This window comes from Takifugu rubripes, chromosome 3 (genome assembly GCF_901000725.2).
Source record: "Takifugu rubripes chromosome 3, fTakRub1.2, whole genome shotgun sequence".
Lineage (NCBI taxonomy): Eukaryota > Metazoa > Chordata > Actinopteri > Tetraodontiformes > Tetraodontidae > Takifugu > Takifugu rubripes.
The window spans coordinates 3,516,909-3,517,486 of NC_042287.1; the positions used below are offsets into that span (position 1 = coordinate 3,516,909).

General features: G+C 45.7%; 1 non-coding gene across 1 annotated transcript; it reads right to left on the reverse strand.

The window, feature by feature from the left end:
• Positions 1-506: 506 nt before the first annotated feature.
• On the reverse strand, positions 507-578 carry trnam-cau (transfer RNA methionine (anticodon CAU)). Its single transcript has one exon. It is a non-coding gene; the product is annotated as a tRNA-Met (tRNA).

Here is a 578-nt window from a genome sequence, read left to right on the forward strand (position 1 = left end):
CGGAGTCTCGTCCTTCGCCTGATTGTGACACGGGGAACCACACGGGCAGCCACTGAAGAGACGCCATTACAGGAGTTATGTGATCTCTTTTGTCAAAACCTGTCAGAACCCTAGCTGCAGCATTTTGGATCCACTGGAGGCTTCTTAAAGAGGAGTTTCGACACCCTGATAATAAAGAATTACAATAGTCCAGCCTGGAAGTAACAAAAGCATGGACTAACTTTTCAGCATCATGCCGCGTCAGCAGCTTCCTGATCTTTGTGATGTTCCTCAGGTGAAAAAAGGCACTTGTAGAGACTAATTTAATGTGTGAGTTGAAGGAGAGATTTTGGTCAAAACTTACTCCTAGATGTTAATGAGATACCATCTAGAGTGATCATGTGATCTAATCTATGCCTGAGAGGTTTAGGACCAAACACCATGACCTCAGTGTTTCCTGAGTTAAAGAGGAGGAAGTTTGAAGACATCCAGGACTTTATGTCTTTAAGACAGGTCTGAAAAGCTGATAGCAGAGGATGGTTTCGATCCATCGACCTCTGGGTTATGGGCCCAGCACGCTTCCGCTGCGCCACTCTGCT